General features: G+C 33.8%; 1 protein-coding gene across 1 annotated transcript in view; it reads left to right on the plus strand.

Annotated features, from left to right (window-relative positions):
* CNTN5 (contactin 5) overlaps positions 1-24,178 on the plus strand; it is a 1,344,835-nt gene that overhangs the window by 290,559 nt on the left and 1,030,098 nt on the right. Inside the window, exon 2 of the mRNA XM_033204902.1 lies at positions 20,961-21,099. The gene's annotated coding sequence lies outside the window, so the exon portion shown is untranslated. The remainder of the gene's footprint in view (positions 1-20,960; positions 21,100-24,178) is intronic.

The raw sequence follows: 24,178 nt of genomic DNA on the forward strand, positions 1-24,178 counted from the left end.
GATGTCTAGAATAACTATGAGAAAGATGTATTGAAAAACTAAAATTTCATACAATTTCTTAAAATGTTGAAATTTTATCCAAAGCTACCAACTTTTTCAGGAAACTATGTAACTTAAGTAATATAGTGGAGAGCTGTACTTTGGGTCTTTAAGATAAGCAAAATGATATCAAGCTTTGTAACACAGTAGAAGAATTCGATCCAAGTGTCAGACAATTGGTTTAAAATCCAAGATGTGACATTGACATTTATTATCTCTGGATATTGGGGAATTTACTTATCAAATAGGAACTTCGTTTTTCTCATATGTAGACTAATACTTACCCTTTCAGGTTATTGTGCTTCCACACACAAAAAAATGAAATGGTGGACCAAAAAATGAGGTAATTATATAAGGCATATAAACTTAAGGTAAATAAAAGGTAAATATGAGATATGTAAATGAGGTAAAGAAAATAAAATGCCTACCATAGTGCCCAATAACTTCAATTAGCTCACACTGTAGATACTTCCAATATAGATTATATGTTGTTTCAGAATTTGAATTGTTAATATGATTTTCTCTAACTTTTAGATATAAATTAAACTAAAATCCTTAATCTCTTTTTTAACTAAAAAAATTTATTGTGGTAGTATACACATAACTTAAAATTAACCATGTTAGCCATTTTTAAGTGTTCTGCCCAATAGTGCTAAGTACAACATATTAAACTTCTAAAAGTATTAAGAAATCATAAACTCTCATTTCTGATTGTTGTACATTTATTTGTATTAAGGCAAAACATCTTCCTGAGAACAACTTCAGTTTCCCATTCTCCATTTATGTGACCTATCCTTCCTACATTCTATTAGCATTCAAATTAGAAGTGAAAATGAGATAATAAGTATATAGATTCGTTTTGATCCCTAATGAAATATGAAAAGAACTAACATGGATTGTTGTATGGTCTTTCCCTGAGTCTTAGAATTAGTATTTAAATATTTTCCTAGTCCCTCATATGGCACACTAGAAAAACAAGGCTAATGTTCAGTGATCATTGTAACAAATAATTAGCCAACACTAGAACTAAGGATTAATTATTTCAAGTTAAATATTCTTTCTAAAGCTTCAAGTTGTCTCATAGTATTTTTTTTTTCAGGGTGCTTTTTCTTCTATTTGTTGGGAACAATGAGATGACTTTCTAGTGTTTTTGTTCTTGTTGTGTTTTGTTTTGTTTTTAGTAAGATAAGATGACACCTGTTATTTAGTTCACCTGGTGAACAGTCTAAAGAAATCTATTCAAAAAATGCATATTTTCTCCTGAAAGCATTCAACTTTATTTAACAGTAATATCTGGATAACTGTATTATACTTTTGTCATTTTTCACAGATTCATCTGCCTATACTGAAATTAATGTAACCGTCTTCTATTTGTTGAATCAGAGCTCTAATATCATTATTCAATCTGTGAGCTGCTCCCCATTTGAATCAATAAAAGGCTGAGAGGTCTTGACAAGCTATATTTTTTCTAGTATTGATCTTGATGACCAAGCTGGTGCCCTTGAGTCTAACCATTGATTTTAAAAGGGAGGCCTGTCAAGTTGGAGGCCAATTTTTTGCTATTAAACAGATCAGGTCTTGTAATTAAAGAAAATGTCAGGCTGTCATATTTTACAAGAGGGCCATGGGAATATTTTCACGCAGTTTTCAAGCAAATTAGAAAGTATGCAGACCTGCTGGAGCCAAACACATACACCCAAAGCAGCATAGGCTTACACAGAAACTAAATCAATGTTCAAATAGTATGTGATTCATTGGCTTTCTATTTTCCCAAGACTCAATGATTTAAGGAATAATTTATGATTCCTGGCTTTAATAACATGCACTGCTGCATCAACTTAAAATGCATCAAACTCTTCTGAAAGAAAGTAACATTCAAATGAAAAGCTAATTTACTGTCAGGATAATGGAGAACATCCAATCGAGTCTCTGCAGTTTTTGCTTCCTATCTGTTTCTTTCTACTGGAAATCATAACTTCTTACTCAGTTTTTTACGATACATTTCCTTTATTCTTACATCAGTTTAAGAAGTATTTATAGAAAAGCAACAAATAAAAAGCTGTTGAAAGATCATATTAGAGTAGAAGAAACAGACCAGTAAGCAAAACATTATATTTGTTGTAGTATAGGTATAGCACAAGTGCTTTCAAAAGGTAAGAAGTGAATGACTAACTTTATTATGGATATAGTACCATATTGAGCAGAGCTTGGGACTACTGTATGAGAAATTGAGAGCCTGAAGTTTTTATATTAGAATGTGATAAGGTCTCACGTAAGTTTTAGAATTGACTTCTGAGGCTAGGGATACTATAAAATTGAACATAAAATATATAACTTTCAGAACTGGAAAAGAAAATATTAAAATATCAAGAGAAAACATAACAGGAACACAAATTAATAATTCTCCCAAAAGGTAATATGAATTACTATAAGCTTTCAGGAAAAATATTCAACCATTATTTCTCCAAATATTGATTTTGTCCAATAAATATTGTCCCAATATTGTTTCAATAATGTCCCAATCAATATCTCTTTTATTATTCTGTAATTTCTGTTACACTTATGTTAGTACTTCTGCCCATGTGACATGATCTAATTTATGCTCTGTTCCTCTCATTCTTATTTTTTCCTCCCGACTTCAGTTTGCATATTTTTATTGACCTGTCTTCAAATTTATTAATATCATCTTTGACTATGTTGAATCTGCTTTTAAGTCCATCCAATGACTTACTAGTTCCTAATAGTGTATTTTATTCTTATACAAAATATTGATTTGATTTTGTATATATTCTCTGTCAAAATACTTCATCATCTACATATTTTCTATGGTTTTTCTGTTTCTTTAATATGTTAGTCATAGTTATTTTGAAATTATTTTCTGCTAAGTACAACATCAGGGTTTTTTATAGGCCTGCATATTAATCATCTTGCCACTTTTTATTAATATCAGTCACTTTTTCTTTTTAAATATCTAGAGTGTCGGGTGGTTTTGTTTTTGCTATTTCTTTTCCTTTTTTTTTTTTTTTTTTTTGGTATTCTGGACATTGCAAGTGATACTTATAAACTGTTGAAATTCTGAATCATGGATCCTTCCTTAGAAAAAAGTTGCACTTTATTCTGCTAGGCACCTTGATGCTGAAGAGTTCTACTATTAGCTTTGTTAAGATAGGCCTATATTAGTTTGGAAAGCACAGCGTATCCACTAAAATCTCTCCATTCTGGATGAACCAGAAAACGATTTCCCTCCCAACAACAGGAGACTCTTGATTCTTCACTTGTTTCTGCCTCCCAGCAGCTGCTGCCTTGAGAACTTCCATAATCTTTCTCTGTGCTTTTGCAGTCCAGAAATTGGCCAAAGATTCTATGAAATATTTTCAACAAATAGATGGGATGCTTATCCACATTCCCTCTTTAATAGCAGCTCCAACTTCCACTTATCAATACCACTAGTCCATATTTGCTATCTGAATACCTACAGTGAAGCCCAGAATAATATCCCAAGACTCATTTTAGGCATCTCAAATCTAAAATTCCCTGCAGCAGTTGTCCAATGAAAGCCATCAGTTGTTTTATATGATAGTATTAATCAAACAATTGTTTTATTAAGAATTTTTTTAAATTAACTATTAACATATATTAATCTCAAAGTTGTTGTACTGTATGAAAGGCAGACAAAAGAGATTATAGAGTATAACTCGATTGTATAAAATGATGGAAAATAAAAAGTAATCCATAGTGCAGAATACAGATCAACAGCTAAAATTTTCATTTATATTATATGAGTTTATATGGTAATTACTTTGGAGGGAAAGATTCCAAAGAGGTATAAGGACACTTTTTACACTGTTGACTGAGGTGATTGTTTCATAATGTGCAGGTATAATTAAATGCAAAATTATACAATACAAATATGTGCAATTTAGTGTATGCCAATTATGCCTCAAAAGTTGTGAATACACATGCATATGTATCCATACATATTTATATCTACAGAAAGACACATGCAATGCTGATTAATAATTTATAACAAAATAATATAGTAATTTTAAAGAAATTTGGTAATGTGCATCAAATAGTTAAAATTTTTCAACTTCTATGAAATCCAACTCCAAGGAAATGTTATGAACTGTAAACAAATATGTTTTCAGAAAGATATTTATAATAGTATTATTTAAAATCTTCAAAAACTTGATGCATGATAAAGTATCAATAAAACACTCTTAAATATTGATATAATCACATAGTGATTTATGGTTTAATTATTACATTGGTAAAATGTTTATAATACAATTTACCTTTTTGCCCATCTTTATCCTTTTATTTGTATTTAGGCATATTACTTACATTTGAACACATCTATCCTATATGCACATTTCAATGAGTTTTGAAAAATATATACACCTATTAACCACTATCCCACTCAAAATATAGAATCTTTCCATGACTTGAGAAGTACTTTTGTAATACTTTTATTCAGTACACACTGTAAACATGTAGCCATTTCCTGATTTATAGCAACAGAGATGGATTTGGCCTGTTTCTTAAATTAATATAAATGAAATAATAGACTATATACTATTATGAATTGCCTATTTATATGAAAATATCAATTGAAATTTGGTCATTCTCTGTTGGTTGAATTATGGCAAACATTTTTCTGTGTCTATTAAGATGAGTATATACCTTTCTCCTCCTTTATTATCTTACTCTAATGAATTAAGTTAATTATTTCTTATTATTTTTTTGAGATGGAGTCTCACTCCATCACCCATGCTGGAATGCCATGGCATGATCTTGGCTCACTGCAACCTCTGCCTCCCAAGTTTAAGCCATTCTCCTGCCTCAGCCTCCCGAGTAGCTGGGACTACAGGTGTGCACCACCACGCCTGGATAATTTTTGTATTTTTAGTTAGAGATAGGGTTTCACCGTATTGGGCAGGCTCATCTAGATCTCCTGACCTTGTGATCTGCCCACCTTGGCCTCTCAAAGTGCTGAGATAACAGGCATGAGCCACCGCGCCCAGCCTGATTAGTTTTTAAGTAGGAACACCATCTAGTATTCTTTCCCACTAGTAATGATGTATTTTTATATACATTACCTGATTTGATTTGCTAAATTTCTATTAAATACTTTAATATCCATATATAAGGGGTTATTTTTCTATAATTTTCTATGTTTCCTAGAATACTGTTGTCATATTTGGGGTTCAGAGTTGTGTTGACCTCATAAAATGACTTGAGGAGTGGCAATTTAGGACAATTTCCAGAGCTTTCATTTTTGTTTAATGTTTTTCATCAGTTGTGATACTTTCACTAGGGAAGGGTTTCTGAAACCTCATCACAATGCTCTTCTAAAATTTGTTCCTAGAGTCAAAGAGTGCTCCAGTTTTATTAAACCAAATGCTCTTACTTTGATCTTTGCCAAAGGTATGAATATTACTTAATGTCAAATTTATTTTCAAGTGGTTCTTGAAATAAGTCTTTTTAAAAAGTCTAATTCTTTAAATCAATAGCATTAGTATTTTAAGAAAATTATATCTTTAATTTTATGCTAGTTTATTGTAGTATTAAAACTGACCATATTATTAATTGTGTATATAATATTCTAGCACCTATAGCTCCTTGTCCTCAAAGCCCCAAAGGATGATTAAGAAATATTTTCTTTTAGTTGTTTCTCTTTCTCTAAAAATTATTTTTAGGCCTATTTACTATCTACAGGTATAACTTGCCAAACTCTTTTCAGTCTTTTATACCTCCTAAGCTGCTGCCTCTGAAGAAATCACCTTGGATGGCTGTTTTGTTGACTGCTACTGCTGTTTAGCCAGGAGATAAATTTCAAGTGGCGACAAATTCATTCTTTGATTGTGACCAGGTTGCATCACATGATATGAAATATCAGAAATGTAGTAGAGAAAATTTATTCTGATAAAACATGAATATATATTTTGCATCAATCCAACAACAAAACAAAGCAAAAAAAAATAAATTAAATAATACAAAAACAATTTTATCTATATCATTTGCTTCCTCAAATATTGCAATGGAGTGGCATTGTTTGAGAGGGAAAAATATGTAATATAAAATACCTAGATTGAAGACAACATATGTTCCTCTAAAAAATTATCTTGTCACTTACTTGCCTTTTGAATAGAGGCAAATTATATATCCTGTATGAGCCTTCAATTCTTTAAATGTTAAAGAAAAAATGCTGACTTCTTTATGGGATTGTTGTAAATATTCAATAATAGCGTTTTACACAATGCATGACCTGCAAGAAATACAATTTTTTCTCCGTATGGTACTTAATAGTTTCTACTATAATATCCTTCCTTTTCATTCAGCAGAATGCATTATAATATAGCCAGACAGTTAAGAAAATTGGTTCTATTCAGTTTCTCTATGCCAAATTGTATGGTATTGACAAATTATGTAGCCTTTCTGTATCTCTGTTCTGCATAGGATTGCCATAAGACAATTCAGATAGTGTATATGAAGTGCTTACAATATTCTGCAACGTTTTTGTAAGTATTCAACAAATATTAGCCATTGATATTATATTCCAAAAAAATCCTACATGATAAATGAGAAGAAAAAAGGATTTAAGAGAAAATAAGTGACTTTTCTTCCCAGGTGCCTCAGCAAATAAATGGCCTAAACAGTTGGAAGCCGAGAGATGTAATTGCTGGTCTTCTATTAAAAAGTGAAGGAGACAAGATTTTCATGAAGGTACTCATTCTATTCATAGGCTGGACAAAAACAATGGTTTTAGTAAAATGAGCTAATATGTAAGAGACAAATGTAGAAAACCCAGAACTACCTGACATTACACTACACCCAATTGTATATAGACAGATTAGCCTTTCTCTCAGGTGACATCTCACACAATCCACGATTTGAAGGTTTTTTTTGTTTGTTTGTTTTGTTTTGTTTTGTTTTCTGTCACTGCTATTTTCTCTAGGATAATAAGTTCAATGAATAGAAGTCAAATAGCAATCAAATAGGCTTTGACAGTTATGATGTAAGATTGCACCAGTAAAATAATTTCACAGATGTAGGTCATGATTCAGGAATAAAAACAAATTATCTTGAAATATGTAAATCATTGTGACCCATTTTTAGCTTGAATTATTTGTGCTTTCACACAGATTCTCACTTCTTTTGCTTATAAAGTTAGTGTTATTAATACATTTTTATTTGAATTTTTATTTTTCAGAACAAACACCCATCTACTAACTTATTCTAGACTGAAAACTTTTTTATAGACAGCTGAAAATTTGCCAAAAATGAACTAACATTGAAACAGCAGGGAAATTCTCACATAGGCAAAGAGAGGACAAAATTATTTACTTATGGTTTATGGGGACCCTATCTGTCCCAGTGAATTTAATTTACCACAGGAAAGATGCTCTGTGTATGAAATAAAATATCCTTCTTTATCTCAAAGTGTACATTTAAAGGAATATTTTGTCTCCTTTACCAGAAGGATTAATTCACATAAAATTAATATTTAATAATGTTTTATTTCATGATTAAAATTCTGTTTAGCAAACTCCACTTAAACTGTGTATATAATAATCAAAACAACTGAACAGCAAACATTTATTCTAATGATTTGCAGCTGTAATAGTATATATTGTGCTTGCAAAAACTTTGCCATTAGTTTGTATTACTTTATCCTTAGTCATATCATAGACTTTATTGACCCAATAAGGAATTTACTGATGAAAGACATTCTAGGATGAGCATATCCTAGGCTACAAATGAAGGAGAATTGTGAAGACTAGCTGCCTCTAAGGTATCTGGGACATGAGTCAGAAAGTTCAGACCTGAGATTTAAACTCATATTAGCCCAAAGGGGGTTGGTAAAAGGTGACATGTGAAGCTGTTTAGACGCATATAAACACATTTCAATATCCCAATAGCCAACAAATATTAATTAACATAATAATGACAGTTTTGAGGGTATGATATAGCTTCTGGGTGGCATAACATAATATTTAAAAAATTATGCCACGTAATTTTGCTGAACAATAATTAATTCATTGCTAGCCCAAGTAAGGTGTGTATACTGGTGTGTTATATTTTAAGGAACTGAAATATTTCAGCTATCCATATCTCACAACTATACAGATGCAGTTTGATGGAAAAAGTATGTTCTATTAGTCTACTACATGAAGCATTCTGAAGTGCTGTTTCATTCATTTTATGGATGTGCATATGCTATACCATGTACAGCTGGACATAGAGCTTCTCATAGAACAAGTAACCACTTTCACTTGTTCAATAGTGACTATGTAAAGGCTGGTTTTAATTTCATCATTAAATAGTGAGAGATTTTACTGTCTAGACAAAGGAAAGAGAAAATGCATCTTTCTCTGGAGCAGGTGAAACCACCAGATTGAAAGGAATAATGCAAGCAGTTGATTGTCACACAGCAAGAGGAATGGGTTAATACATAACCCTCATCCCAATCACTGCTGTTAAGTAACAGTGAGTGAGAGAATAGGGTAGGGAAAGGAGAAAGGGAGAGGAGAATAAGGAAAAGAAGAGAGGGGAGGCGAAAGAAGAGGAGGATGGGGAGGAGGTGCACATGTCTAATTAAAATATCCATAACACTTTAAGATGGATGCTATTGTAGGATGTGAAAAAGATATAGTGGGAAGATAAAGAAGAAAGTAGCTTCAGAGAAGAGAATTTTTGTTGTATATGATAAACAGTGGGATATTGTAAAAATTGCAGATTCTTATTCAATAAGTCTGTGGGTGGGGGCGGGGGTTGAGATTATGTGTTTTTAACTAACAAGCTCCTAGGTAATGCTGGTGTTGCTTCTCTGCAGACCGTACTTTAAGTAGCAATGTAATTAAGGGTAGAGAAGACATTGATATTTATTCTAGGCAGAGTGATGAATACACTCTAGTAGTCATGGAAGAATAAAAGCATTTGGTCTGGTTAGGAGCTCACTGACCATAAATAGTTCACTGAACTATCAGATAATGATTTAGGAAAAAAAAAAATTATTACAAATGACCTCAGGCTAAAGATTCTGAACATTGTTTTGTGGGCTAAGGGAAGCCTACAAATGCTTCTGTTCCTAGTGTGCCACTGTAGGCTTGTTGGTAAGGCAACCATAAACATGTTGTAGTTTAAAGGGCAAGATGGAAATAGAGAAAGAGGAGTAGGAAAATCTGTAAGCAGACTTCAGCCATTGCCAGAGTGAGGAAAGAAGCAGGTTGAAGTTTAATATTGGAGATGGAAAAGAAAATTCCAGATTTGACACCTACTTCTGAGTCATCAACAGAATATAGTCAATTATTAGATGGAAATAGTTGGGATAAAAAAATAAGTAATTGACAAGAAACATGACTTTATGTTTTGTGTTGTTTTATTTTGCTTTAGCCAAGAATGCATAGAAAAAAAAATAGACAATATTAAAAAGGTAAAATTATGGGATGATATGAAAATAAAAAGATTAAGAGGCATATAGAAAGTGTATATGGGTATACTGAATAGACAAAGTTTTAGAATATAAATCCTGGAATGGGCCATTTATATTGAAAATTAGAAGGTGACAGGGATTGCATGTATTGAATATATATTGCAAGACAGTGATTTTTTTTTCATAGAGTATTTCTTTTAATTAGAAAACCACTGGTAACCGTAGCAAGAGTTGAATGATAGAAGAGACAATAGAATAACGTAAATTATAGAGTCGATAGAATGATGCAAATTATAGAGAAGTAAATGGATCTGTGCGCCTCATGAGAATATGTATATGTAAATACGGAAAGTGGCCATGGGAAGTAAAGCTCCTGATAGTTTTCTTTAATTTGGATGAAAAAGGTGGCATACTTTTTTTTATTTCTAGAGGAACCATTCCTGTTTTCTGATTATGCATGTGGGTAGCAGATGTCACTGGAAAAAATGTCTGCTAGATTTGCTCCAAGGCCAAGAGCATCATTCTGTAGATTCTGATAAATTGGTTAGTAAATTATCATATCCAAGATGAAAGCTGATGATAACTACAAATCATAAAGCAATTGATGATGCCAGGAAGTTTGTCAACATTCAAATCCCTCGAGTCCCATCCCTTGAAAAAGCCATCTTCTTCTTGCTCCTTAGTTGTGGTGGCATTGTACCAATATCAAATCACAGGTTTTTAGAGGGGAAAGAGGTATATTAAAATTGTCTATACATTTTTATAATAAATTCTAGAATTTCTTAAAATCTGAGAAATCATTTCAATGACAATTTTTTTTCTACAGTGTATCTAGGTAATTATCTCTAAGACTCAAAGAGTTATGAAAATAAACATTTAGGTGTTGTATGTGTCTCATATGTTTTAATAAGTTTTCAGGTGTATTTTATTTTCAGTAGAAGACCCTTTGGTGGAGGATTGGGGGACAAATTTTAATTCAAGCCATTTTCTCCCAGGACATACATGCTAATGTATTTCAGAAAGCTGAACCATAATATTCTAAACACTTCAGTTAGTCTTCACTTTTGAAATTACTCTTTTGAACTGAGTCAAAAAAAAAAACCCTTTCATTTCATTGACGTGAAGCAAATCTCTCTGCTTTAATTAAGAGCAATTGGAGGAAATAGTGATAACAGAAGTCCAGCTCTGAGCCGTGTATAACGAAATGATCGCAGGCTCTGGCTGCCAGCCAGGCTGCCAGGCTGTTTTTCATGGGTGTTACTCTACTGACAGTACCTTCCTGACATTTGTACCTTGACACCAGAAGTGCTAACAGCTGTGGTGCCAGTGGTAGAAAAGCAAGGAAGACCTTTTTCAGCTTTACTTGCTCTCAGATACTCAGCACCCTAAGAGAATAAAGTCTGTTAAAACTGACTTCGGTCAGGTATCTCCTTTGCGAAGATTTTTGTGTCGGTGTCTGAAAAGCAGTTTTATTCCATGACATTGGGCTTAGGGGAGATGAGTTTTTCAAGACAGAAGACACATGTGGTAAATGCGTGACAAATGGCAGTAACAAAGTTGGGCTGGGAGTTCATGGTTTTATGAAATGAAATATTTCAACAACCAATTCTGTGCTCGGTTATTTGCTGCAGGCAGCCCTTTTGACCCTACACTGAGGAAGCCAAAAAGAACTATAGGAGAAAATTTCTAGTTATCTTGAAGTTGGATGGTATTCTTAACTAATAGTGACAGATGTAGCAATATGACTTCTAGTGCTTGCTGCTAATGGCAGAGCTTCAAGCTATCAGGAAATGAGAAAGGTCAGAAGACAAGTGCACATATGTGAGAAACGAGTTCAGATGATAAAGGGTGAGATGTGGTTTTTGGAACAGCTCATTTTGGCAACTTTTTCAGTCTGTCTTGGTGGTTTCAAGGTGATTCTTGGCACATAAGTGTATCACTAACGTTTTGACATACTCTAGAGAATCAAGATCCTGAAAAGAATGTAACACTGCTTAATATCAAGGAGCCACTGTGCACTGATCACTTGTTTCATACATTAATCTTATTTATGATTTTAGTGTTGCTACTGCTTTGATCTTAAAAATAGGAAATTTTTTTAGCAAAAAGTAATTAATTTTCTAAACTTTAAAGGATATATGAGAACCCTTCTACAATAATTAGCTTACTGTAAAAAGAAAACTTCTATAAATAGTTCAATTGCTAATACTTCATAGCAGATGAGTTTTTTTACAAAAGAGTTTGTATTTTTAATTTTATAACAACTAGGTTGTCCCCACATGCACTTTACTGTCACCTCCATATTTCAGACAAATTTGGGCACATTCAGAGTGGTGTGGTCCTAGACTGAAAACTATTTCAAAATCCAAGTATAAAACTTTGTCTTTAATAACATTTCAAACATTTCATATACACAATGAAAAGATTTCTAAACAGCATAAAAACCCATAAATGTAAGAGAGATGTCTTCTTAAATGTACATTATAAGTACTCTTATCGAGAGAAATAAGTGGTCTATTGATAACTTTAAATAAAGCCAAAAAAGACAGAAGAAAGTCTGTAATTAAGCATAATTCAATCATTGTGGCCATTTAATTATGTTGTTTTCATGTATAATCTGACATCCGGAGAAGTTAAGGAAAGTATGTGATTTTCTGCAGCTAATTAATGATTAGAATTCAGTATGTCAACTCCCAATCCTGGGGTTCTTTATAGAGCAACATCCCTGGACAAGTTCAGAAAGCAAAAATATCAGAATATTTTTTCTTTCAGCACTAATGCTGTGATTCGTGTCAAAATAAAAACTTCAGCAGAAGAAATGAAGATAAATTGATTTAACGTGATGGCATCACTTCATAATAATTTCAAAACCTTTTGAGAATTATTATTATTATTAATTTTTTGCAATTAACTCTCCAATCGGCAATTGCAGAGAGAGGAGCATCATCCAAAACGTCTACAGGGAAGTCTGCATATTTTTTTCATTCCATTGCTAATGAGCCATTTCCACCTGACTTCTGCTCCCAGTACTCCCCTCTGAAGAACCAGCTGTCAGTTTCCACAGCTGAGCGGGTTTGGTACCAGACAGGTGGCAGCAGGGTGGGGAAGAAATTTTGTCAGTGGGATGTAGTTAATCTGGAATTACGATGATCCACCTGGTATCATTAAACATTGACTCCATATCATGAATGGTTCACTATAAGACAATCAACACTTAAATTAAAAGTTAAGGTTTCAAATATCCTTGAAAAGACAAATGTGAACATTTGGTATTAACTGAAAATCTGCAGTCTTGTACACATTAGATCGATGAAGTCCATTTACAGATGACAGAATTTTATATTCTGTTTATAGAAAAAGTGAATTGGACTGTGCTTTCCAAAGTCTAACATTCACTCGCTCTGTAAGCTTTTTTATGCTATAGACTCTGTGGGGTAATAAACAAAACAAAAGAAAAAACTATCTTGACATCAGTAGCACTGGGTTGAAGCTTAAATGGGTTAATATATTCGGAAGGATTTTGTAAACTGATACTTAATATGTGTGTAAGCATGGAATCTACTGTTATCATTAGTATTTACTTCATGGATTATTTTTAACTCTCACAAAAACCTAGAAAACGTCCTAAATGTGTCAAATGATACCACCAGTCACATGACTCAACTGATCTCCCTGGCCACATGACAACTGCCCATTGGTGCTTGATTCAGTTCTTATTTTTCTTCAGGTGGAAGTCACCTCCCCACAAAAGCCATCCCTGAATGCTCAGTAATGGGCTGGATGACCTTCCTGTGATTCCATAGCACCCAAGCTGACCCCTAATATAGCACTTACCACACAACATTGGCATTGGCTATTCACCAGTCTCATTCTCCCACTGGACCATAATGTTTATGCTAAAAGACCTTATCTTGTTCACTTTTGAATTTCCAGTAACTGGTGTTGTGTATATCACATAATAGAGACTCAATAAAAATTATATACATTATTGAAGTCAATTAGTTTCAACTATACAAAGTACAAAGTACAGTATATAATTTTTTTGAATTTATATAAATTTAAAAAGTTTTAAATTTGATTTAAAGTCAAATTTATTTGATTTGCAATTTGAATATCTAGACATTTATTTGATTTGCAATTTGAACCATCATTCGGGTTTCATCATGAAGAAAACCTTCAAGTAGACTGACAGTGGAATGCAGGGAGACCAATTCAATGGTGAATGCAGAAAAGATGCTCATTCAAACAAGAGTGGGAGTGGAAATGGAGAAGAAACAGACCTGAGATATACACAGAGGTCAAATAAACATGATTTGATAAATAATTAAATTCATGGGTGAGGAAGAATGAGATGTCAGAAACGGCTTTAGCATTCCTGTAATCCCAGCATTATGGGAGGTGGAGGCTGGCGGATCACTTGAGGTCAGGAGTTCAAGACCAGTCTGGCCAACACAGTGAAACACTGTCTCTACTAAAAATACAAAAATTATCCAGGCTTGGTGGCAGGCACCTGTAGTCCCATAGTCCCAGCCACTCATGGTGGGACTGAGGTGGGAGTATTGCTTGAACCAGGAGACAGAGTTTGCAGTGAGCTGCGATTACACCATTGCACTCTAGCCTGGGCAACAGAGCAAGACTCCTTCTCAAATAAATAAATAAATAAATAACTTTAGGATTTATGGTTTCTACAGCTAGGAAGATGATGAAAGTATTGACTGGGATCGAGAATACTGGAAGATGAGATGATTATTGTTACCGTTGCTGTTGGAAGGGGTAATGAAAGGAAGCAGGCATAGTTCCTAGTTTCAGTTTTACACATGTAATTTTGTTGTGACTTTGAGGAATCCAAGGGAAAAAAAGAGACATAACTTTGGAAGATTTTTGTGTATAGGTGGTATATTGAAGCCATGAATTGCCTAGGAAGTGTTTAGAGTAGGAATTAAAGAAAGCCAGAATCAAATATTGAGGAATTCAACAGTTAAGAAAGTTCTAAGGCACAGAAAAAGAAAAGCAAAATATTGAGAATGAAAGGTATGTAACAAAGAGAAAGGAAAAAGCATGATGTATAAAACGGAGGGGAGTAAGTACAGATACCTTTTTTTGTTCAATATAGTTGTATTGTTTAAGAATAAAATAGGGGCCGGGCGCGGTGGCTCAAGCCTGTAATCCCAGCACTTTGGGAGGCCGAGACGGGTGGATCACGAGGTCAGGAGATCGAGACCATCCTGGCTAACACGGTGAAACCCCGTCTCTACTAAAAAAATACAAAAAATTAGCCGGGCGAGATGGCGGGCGCCTGTAGTCCCAGCTACTCAGGAGGCTGAGGCAGGAGAATGGCGTAAACCCGGGAGGCGGAGCTTGCAGTGAGCCAAGATCGCGCCACTGCACTCCAGCCTGGGTGACAGAGCAAGACTCCGTCTCAAAAAAAAAAAAAAAAAAAAAAAGAATAATAGGGCAAATGTTGAAAGGGGATGTAAGGTTAAGACAGTGTGATGGCTAATTTTATGTGTCAACTTGACTGGGCCATGGGCTCCCCAGACATTGGGTCAAACATTTTTCTGCGTGTGTCTGTGAGAGTGTTTCTTGATGAGGTGAAAATTGCAGTCAGTTAATTATGTAAAGTAGACGGCTCTCCCTAGTGAGAGTGGGCCCCATCCAATCAGTTCAAGTCTTGAATAGAACACAAGAGTGACCTACCTGTGAGTAAGAGGGAATGTCTTCTGCCTGCCAGTTTTTGATCTGTTTTGAGCTGGGACATTGCTTGTTTTTTTTTCCTTCCTTAGGATTTGAAACATCAGCCTTTGCTGTGTTTTGATGCTGCCAGCCTTTGGACTGGAACTACGTTTTTGGCTCTCCTAACCCTTCAGCTTGCCAACTGCACATCTTGGGACTTGTCAGCTCCCATAATCACATAAACTAATTCCAATTGCATACACACACATACGCACACACAACACACACACAGACACACACACACACATACACACACACACACACATACACATCCTACTGGTTCTGTTTCTCTGGAGAACACTGACTAATACAGAAAGGATACACACACACACACACACACACACAGACACACACAGATAGAGAGGACTTAAATGTATTCAATACTGTTTTTAACATATTTTAATATATTTAAGTACTGTTAAAAATAATCTCATTCATTAGGCTTCTGGGTAGTGGTATGTAATAAAACCAGTATATCCTGTGATCATATGTCCATTGATGTACTTCCTTTGATGTTAAGTGTGGCCATCGGTTCTATGTAATGTTATCCACGTTCTGTGTCAGTGGATCAAAGACTTGGTTACTTCTTGGAGAGTGCTGCTAACTGAAGAGATGTGGGCAAGAAAGGGAAACCCACACCTAAGATGCTTTGATCCTACTCAAAAGGTATTCCTTCCACCTTGATTGATTGAGTAGAACCAATAGTATCATATTGGTGAAGGGTAGTGGGTAATCTCAGTGTAGAGCTCAGTTGCTGGAAGGTTGAGATTTCTACAGAGGTAGTAGGTATATCGGCTTTTGTTGAATGAGGATTCATGTTTTTGGCACCATGCATAACCTCCATCTCTGCCAACGTGGCCACATTGTGAATGTGTCAGTGTGCTTATACTACAGTGTGCTCATACTACAATGGCTGATGAAAGAGACTGGTTTTAGTTTGCCAAGCCATTCTGTGTACTGGTTTCTTTAGCACCTCTTCCTTAGTGAATTGTAGAGTGTCCATAAACTTATATGTCTATTCCCCAGATTTCCTTGTCCCCAGTTGTATTAGTTTTCTAGGGCTGCCATAAAACAGAACATCACAGACTGGGTGGCTTAAATGACAGAAAATTTTCTCATAATTCTGGAGACTAGAAGTTCAATATGAAGGTTGCACCAGGCTTGGTCTCTTGTGAGGCCTCTCCCACAGCTTGCAGATGGCTGCCTTACTCCTGTCTTCATGTGATCACCACACTGCTTGCACGTGTTTCTGGTGTCTCCTTGTGTACTCAAATTTCCTTTTCTTATAAGAGCACCAATGATGTATCACTTAGTGTTGGGCAATACATTTAATAAGGTAATTTGTAGCAAGTTTTGGTAGTAGAAAGAACACAAAAAATTATTGGGAAAACTTTTTTAAAAATCTCATATCTAAACCAGGATTTTAACATGAATAGAAGCTCTTCAGGTGGACAACGGTGGGAAGTGGTCATCTGAAGCATAGGGAACAGTGTTGAATACTGTCTTGAAGTTACTATGTTGTGGATAAAAATTAATTATCAATTTAAGGTTAAATTACAAGGTTTTATTTCATGTTAATTTTAAATATTTGTTTTTCTGATCAATAATACAATAAGAATAGAAAATTCCAGGCAGAGTCTATTCAAGACAGCCAACCTAGGATAAGGGACAAATTTTTGTATCCCATCCTAATAAAAGAGAAATGAGATAAACTCTAAAAAGAAGATACAGACATTGGTGATGATTTGAAATAGAGGGAGTTATGACTGTAAAAAAGAAAATAAGAATATCAGCTGATTACATGGCTTTTACAATTTTAGGCTATTTTTCCATCTGTAAAGTAAAATTCATGTTAGCTTAAAAAATCACAGCAAAACAACAAAAGATAAATGTATGTTGACCTATGGTGTGTGAAGCAAGGTTGTGAAATAACAAGACAACTTACTTTATTTTTCAGTAAGTCTTCTATGATTACTTATTTAGATTTGATCTAGTTTTCAAAGAAATTGAGAGAAAAATATAGGTTGGCAAAGGTCATTGTTTTTCATAAAGCACAACTTGAGGAATAACAACTAACGTATGTAAAACTTTCAGTTTAGGAATAATTTTCTCATCTATTATTCTTAAGACTTCTATTATAATTCCTTGAGTAGGCATAGGATCTGACATCATTACTCCCAGAAATGGCAAATAAGTTTTTAAGATCTAAACATAAGTATATGGTAGAAACCTAAAGAAATCTGACTCTGACTGCAGATGAAGTAGTCTCTTCATCACAACATACTGTCTTTTCTTTTTTTAATTTAATTTTATTATACTTTATGTTCTAGGGTACACGTGCACAATGTGTAGGTTTGTTACATATGTGTACATGTGCCATGTTGGTGTGCTGCACCCATTAACTCGTCATTTACATTAGGCATATCTCCCAGTGCTATCCTTTCCCCCTCCCCCAACCCCATAACAGGCCCCAGTGTGTGATATTCCCCTTCCTGTGTCCAAGTGATCTCATTATTCAGTTCCCACCTACAAGTGAGAACACTCAGTGTTTGGTTTTCTGTTGTTGCAATAGTTTGCTGAGAATGATGGTTTCCAACTGCATCCATGTCCCTACAAAAGGACACGAACTCATCCTTTTTTATGGCTGCATAATCCATGGTGTATATGTGCCACATTTTCTTAATCCAGTCTGTCATTGATGGACATTTGGGTTGATTCCAAGTCTTGGTTATTGTGAATAGTGCCACAATAAACATATGTGTGCACGTGTCTTTATAGCAGCATCCTTTGGGTATATATAATCCTTTGGGTATATATTCAGTAATGGGATGGCTGGGTCAAATGGCATTTCTAGTTCTAGATCCTTGAGGAATTGCCACACTGTCTTCCACAATGGTTGAACTAGTTTACAGTCCCACCAACAGCGTAAAAGTGTTCCTGTTTCTCCACATCCTCTCCAGCACCTGTTGTTTTCTGACTTTTTAATGATCACCATTCTAACTGGTGTGAGATGGTATCTCATTGTGGTTTTGATTTGCATTTCTCTAATGGCTAGTAATGATGAGCATTTTTTCATGTGTCTGTTGGCTGCATAAATGTCTTCTTTTGAGAAGTCTCTGTTAATGTCCTTTTGCCCACTCTTTGATGGGGTTTTTATTTGTTTTTTTTGTTGTTGTTGTTGTTTGTTTGTTTGTTTTCTTGTAAATTTGTTTGAGTTCTTTGTAGGCTCTGGATATTAGCCCTTTGTCAGTTGAATAGATTGCAAAAATTTTCTCTCATTCTGTAGGTTGCCTATTCATTCTGATGGTAGTTTCTTTTGCTGTGCAGAAGTTCTTTAGTTAAATTAGATCCCATTTGTCAATTTTGGCTTTTGTTGCCGTTGCTTTGGTGTTTTAGACATGAAGTCCTTGCCCATGTCTATGTCCTGAATGGTATTGCCTAGGTTTTCTTCTATGGTTTTTATGGTTTAAGGTCTAACATTTAAGTCTGTAATCCATCTCGAATTAATTTTTGTATAAGGTGTAAGGAAGGGATCCAGTTTCAGCTTTCTACTTATGGCTAGCCAGTTTTCCCAGCACCATTTATTAAATAGGGAATCCTTTCCCCATTTCTTGTTTTTGTCAGGTTTGTCAAAGATCAGATAGTTGTAGATGTGTGGTATTATTTCTGAGGGCTCTGTTCTGTTCCGTTGGTCTACATCTCTGTTTTGGTACCAGTACCATGCTGTTTTGGGTACTGTAGTCTTGTAGTATAGTTTGAAGTCAGGTAGCATGATGCCTCCAGCTTTGTTGTTTTGACTTAGGATTGACTTGGCAATGCAGGCTCTTTTTTGATTCCATATGAACTTGAAAGTAGTTTTTTTCAATTCTGTGAAGAAACACATTGGCAACTTGATGACTGTCTTAAAGACAAGCATGAGTTTATTCCAGAGACAAAATGAAAAAGCTTTGCTTCTGAGAAGCAAACTTGAGGAAGGAATTTGAAAATAACAACCATCACCACAACAACAGTGTTCATTATAATTATTTTTTTCTTTTGCTATGTTACTTCATAATGCAATGTGAAAATAACTAATGATACTTCTTATTTATTCAATATGTGCTGGACATGTTGGTAAGCTTTTTATGTGTATTATCTCATTTAATGTTCTCAATATTTCCATATTGTAGGGAAAAATGGTGCACTGTATAATTGCTAAGAAGTAATGACAGTAAAAAGAACACAAAAACCTGACTTCCAAAAAAATCCATCTTAATGACAGTCCAAGATGAAAAAAAAAAACTTGTCAAATTGAAAATAAAGACTTGCTTTTTGCTTAAGTAACTATCATTCCACCTAAGTTTGTAAACCTAAACAAAATGCCTGACTTTTTTAGTTTTTAATTTTGTGCACTAAGGCATAAAGCAGATATGTAAAATTATTACAATATTAAGAAAATAATGAAGGGAGAAGAAAAAAGGAAGGGGGACAAAAGCAAGGGAAAGAGGAAGGGAGAAAGAGACAGAAGGAGGAAGCAAGGAAGATAAAAATTCTTCCTGTTCACAACTTGTATACTGCAATAATATCTATAATTTAGACTTGATATCAGAAATGCAAGCTGAGATTAAAGGAAATCTTAGGTTGACATATTTTAAATTGCTGATATTTCACTACTTTTTTTTTTTTAACAAAAATGTCAATTTCCTGAAGTTCCAAATAATATAAATAGAAATCATAAAGGTCAATACCCTTTGGTAGTGACAACTACAAGCAATTGAAATACTTTTTCTCAATCTGATCATGAAATATGTACCTTAGGTTTCCCTGGACTCTTGGTAGTATATTAACATGGAATCTCAGTTGACGGCCTTCAATCACTCTGAAGTCATCAATCTAAAGTTTAAAACTTGTATTCCTTACTCACCTTGATTATGTCAATAAACATACATGCTCTATACATATTCTGGAAATATTATTAAAGAGAAAACCAGTAAAATAATTTTCATCACTAAATTTTTAGTTTGATATGAGAATGGCAAGTATAGGAAGATGGTATAAAACTGCTGAAAACTATAAGAAATATGTTATTAGATTCCTATTTGAGATATATGTATGGGTAGCTATGCTACGTTTTTGATGCTAAAACATCAATAAATCTATCAAAGATTAAATTTACTAGAAATATAAATTTCATTGTATGGAGAATTTCATTAAACAGTGAACTTCATTAGAAATAAAGAGAATAGAGGTGGCCCCGTTCACGTAAATTTCCTTCAGGTCACCGGGGAATATGCACCAGCATAATTCTCAAACTTATTTTAAAAAGTAAATCACATATAAGCTTTTAAGAAAAATACATATTGTAAATTCTTAAATAAAATAGATAATAAATTTAACATTTCAAATGCTAGGAATAGTATAGAATTTTCATGTTATTATCTTATAAAAATTAAGAAAAGCCGGGAATGCAGGTATAAGTTAGTGTGTTAAATATTTTAAGCTATTGTAACCCATGTAAGCTTAGAGTGACATTCTGTTATATTATTAAATATAAATTATAAAGGAAAACAATGCATCTGAAAAAGCAACTATATAAATATACCTAATTAGAAGCTGTAAGTATTTGTTTATATGGGTAAAAGGTATGGTGCTTGTATGTATAACTAAATAGAACATTGATATAAAGTATTTAATAAGAAGCACGGGTTTTGGTCAAGCAAAGTTGGAAAAAGGATCATTTGTAATCACAATACTATATATTCTTTCTTAACAGGTGTCTTTAAAGGATTGCCATTTAATGCTATTCAAGATCTACTAAGCATCATTTTTGCGTGACTACTGCAAAAGGATTACTTTACAAAAACCAGTTCCTTTGTCAAGAGTATACTTTGGACCCTGTTTTCAGAAAGCAGGTACAGTTCATCTTTATTAAAATGCCTATAAAATTGAAAGAAATGTTGAAAAAAAAATAAGATTCATAAATATCCTTGATGGAGCTCCTAATAACAACTGTTGAATATGCTAAAGCTTAATATGTTATTTTCTCAAATTAAGTGATTTTTCTTTGAATTGAAAACACCTTGATTGTGTCAGTAACATAAATGCCCTATAAATATTCTGCAAATATTATTAAAAGTGAAACAAGGTAAAATATTTGTCCTTACTAATTGTTTAGTTTGATACAAGGATGGCAAGTAAACGAATGTGTTATAAAATTGCTGAAAGCAATAAGGGAAACAATACTCAGATATAGCCTCCTGTTCCATGATATCTTTCTCAACTGACATGTATAATGTGCTAGTGGATGGCTTTTGTGCTTTTTTATGTGCTTGAATTTTAAGGCAATGCTTAAGTTAAATAAGTAGGAAGACATGGGTGGAGAGAGGTAGAGTCATCCCCACTAGGAAAGGGGATCTCCTGAAGGAAGATGGCTTTTATGCAGTTTGCACAGCAGCTCCTCATTCTTATATATTTACATAACCAATAGAAATTACTAAAGAGTAATTACACTTATTTTGGGTAAAACTGGGCATTGCGTAAATAATAATCCTTTAAAATGAATACTCTAAAATACTTTGAAATACATCATTAGACTTTTGTTATTTACGACTAAGTGGTACCAGTAGACTATCTTGAATTAAATCCATTGTGTGCTACTTAACTACAATACTTCTGATGTACTTTTTAAATAATCAATCAAGAAGGTCAGTACACTATGACTCTAGAATGATTATCTTAATCTGCTTATTTATAAAATGTTGACAATAGTGTACCCAATTTCAAGACTGTCACATGTTTATCCTTTAATTTGTTAGGTTAATCCAGGTTAATTGATTCCAAATAGGAGAGGAGTTTTCTCATCCTACTCTATGCTTTCAGTACCTTCAAGCTTGAAAATTAGCATTAAAGAAGAGAAGTTACTAAATGTGGGTGTGAGAGCGGTTCTTTTGGAAGGTGTAGGCGTCTAAAGTTTTACCATGGTATTTGATTTTACTTTCTACTAGCCACACTCAAATTTTGGCAGCTCATTGCAGAAAATGTTACATTCCATGTGTCTTTTATTCATTTCATTAAATCATGCCAGTCTGTCATTTCAATTGCAGGCCCTAACTGTACCAGGTATCTCTAAATTAATCTTGTGAAGAAAAGCAACCATATTAAAAAAAAATTAAACAGAAAGTATAAAGAAAGGGAAGGGGAAGTATCTAACAGTGAAACCAGATATCATGGGAAAAAATTGAGTTCCATCTAAATTAATCCATTGCTATTTTCTAACATTAGCCAGATTGTAAGCCAAATTTTGCCATCAAAGTTCTGTTTGTTACAATAAGAATGATTTAAGAATAGGTTACATACACAAAATAATAATAATAATCTGTATTCTGTCTGTAAATGTAAACATCTTGGAAGCTGTTATTTCCTATTTATCATGGAGACACATTAACAAATCAAACTCTAAATTTTGTTTTACATCTGAGGTATCTGTGAATACTAGAGATAAATTAAATCTAAGCACTTCAATTTAATTTAGTAATGTTAGAAACAAGTTGTTTATGATGCTTGTGACATTCAAAGAAAGACAACCAAACCACTGAACACATCACAGCAGCTGTATGTAAGAGTGTTACAGATCTAATGCCCACTTCCAGATGGATGATGGATATGCAATTTGAATTTATGCTAGACACATCAGCAGATGGAAATAGAATAGAGTAAATGTCTTGGACACCTGTGAACTGGTGCATTCTATCAATTACCAACCGAATTGTATTAAATTCATGTAGTTCAACAGAAGTCTAATTAATTTTTTAGAAGAGGCTCTTTGTCAATCTATTAATAAATTCAGGTTTCAAGTTGAGGTTGTAGAGTGTATTTAACTGCGCAGAGAACCTGTAGAATCAGATTTGGCAGAGCAAAGTGCACTCTTATTATGTCATTTTTGTTGTTGCTCCTTCCAACTAATTGAAAAGCATATTGGTAGAATAGGAGCAATTGAAACAAATGAGACAAACTGAGCACTCCAAAAAGACGTAAGTGAATTAGAATTGATGAATCTGATGAGAGTAGATTCACAGCGTCACTTTAAATGAAACGCCATTTCATTCATATACTTGCACCTAATCTGTCACTGTAACAACTGAAAACATTCAGCTGCAAAACTGACAGTTTCATCTTGACATAACCAACTCAATTCCTGCCATAATAAGAGGCAATATATATTAAAAGGGGTCCTGAGTTCAGCCTTTGAGAATGAAATGTTTCACTCAATAACTTATAGAACTCATCCAGGAGACACTGGCTCAGCTCCAAGAGGAAGAGCTTTATTTCATTAGAGAAGAGTCTGAGTGGCTCTAGGTTTATAGATTTTTAGCATTGCCAGGATTCTCATCACCTCATGAAAAGAAAACTCTAAGTGTCAATGTATGCATCTCTTAGAGAGTATTACAGTTGATAAGAATAGAGTAGAATGTGCTCTGAATTTCAAAAACAGGAAATCTAATTTTCGTCTCTAAAGCTCTTGACAATTGCATAGAAATTTGAAAAGAAAAACTTTTCATATTAGTTGCTACATAAGTATTGTGTAAATTAACAGTGCTACTACTTGCTAAAATGTTTACAGTGTGGCCAGAATTGACAAAATAATGAAGGAAGGTGGATGGAGACAGTTTTGACTGAATCCTTGAAAGAATTTCCTAGCAATTAGAGTGTCCACAGAAATCTTTCAAGGGTCATGTGTCCAGATGACTGAAAAGTGTAATTTCTTATCATCAGGAAGGGAGATGGAACAGTTCCACACAAAATTGTAATTCAACAGTAAAATCTTTGAGGTGGTTGTTATAAACATCTGTGTTTTACCATTTGTAAAATTTGGTTATTTATTTTCACCATACTTACAGTTTTTTGTCTTTTAGAAAATATTGTTTTGAAGTATTTTATAGGAAAATTTGTTATATGAAGTATAAAAATGCCTAGTAAGTTCGGACATGGTGG

This window comes from Trachypithecus francoisi, unplaced genomic scaffold, assembly GCF_009764315.1.
Source record: "Trachypithecus francoisi isolate TF-2019V2 unplaced genomic scaffold, Tfra_2.0 Lachesis_group8, whole genome shotgun sequence".
Lineage (NCBI taxonomy): Eukaryota > Metazoa > Chordata > Mammalia > Primates > Cercopithecidae > Trachypithecus > Trachypithecus francoisi.